This window comes from Limulus polyphemus, unplaced genomic scaffold (genome assembly GCF_000517525.1).
Source record: "Limulus polyphemus unplaced genomic scaffold, Limulus_polyphemus-2.1.2 Scaffold1356, whole genome shotgun sequence".
NCBI classification, from domain to species: domain Eukaryota; kingdom Metazoa; phylum Arthropoda; class Merostomata; order Xiphosura; family Limulidae; genus Limulus; species Limulus polyphemus.
This window is the reverse complement of record NW_013666966.1, coordinates 16,451-17,423: the sequence shown is the minus strand read 5'-3', so window position 1 is coordinate 17,423 and position 973 is coordinate 16,451.

The following is a 973-nucleotide window of genomic DNA, read 5'->3' as shown; positions in this document are numbered from 1 at the left end:
GGCTTGACTTCAGCTTGATGGCACCTAGTTAGTTCAACCTCTCTTTTGCAGCAATGTCTGCAGTTTTTTTTGCAGGGTTTTCAACTCAGTCCATCAGCATTAATGGGATTTTCCTTCTCTATATTCAATATTATGATTATACTGGTCTATTTTTCAATCCAGCGTGCTAGTTGTTCCTCTGGGTTCTTTAATGATCTTAACCAGCGTAACACAGCATGGTCTATCCTAATGGTAAACCTTTGCACCATAGAGGTAAGGATGGAAATATGTTAGACTCTTTACTATAGCAAGGAGTTCCCTCCGTGTTACACAGTAGTTCCTCTCTGGTCTACTCAAAACCCTACTGAAGTAGGCCACCACATGTTCGTTTTCGCCCACTTTCTGAGACAACACTCCTCCAATTCCGACATGACATTGCATCCAGTATGTACGGCAGTGAGGGATCTGGAAGCTTTAAAAGTGGAGCAGAGGCCAATTTTTCTTTCAATGTCTTGAAAGAATGCTGGCAAGAAATTGTCCTTTCAAACTTTTGGCCTTTTTTTAGTCAAATCATGTACTGGAGCAGCTATAGTTGCAAAGTCCTTCACAAACTTCTGGTAATACGTACAGAGTCCCAAGAAACCTCTTAACTCTCCCACATTGTCTGGTGTTGGCCAATCTCACACTGCTTTTACCTTGTCAGGATCAGTTTGCACACCATGCTCACTTACAATGTGACCTAAGTAAAGCATCTGTCTCTGGAACAAGTGGCATTTCTTAGGATGGAGTTTGAGGTTTACTGGTTTCAAATGCTTGAATACTTCCTCTAGCTGGGATATTTCCTCATCAAACTTTGTTGCAAACACAATGATTTCATCCGGGTACACAAGGGCTATCCTCTATTGTAGGCCTTTCAATACTGTTTCCATCACCCTCTCAAATATTGCTGGAGCATTGCTAAGCCCGAATGGCATCACACAGTATTGCCAGAGAC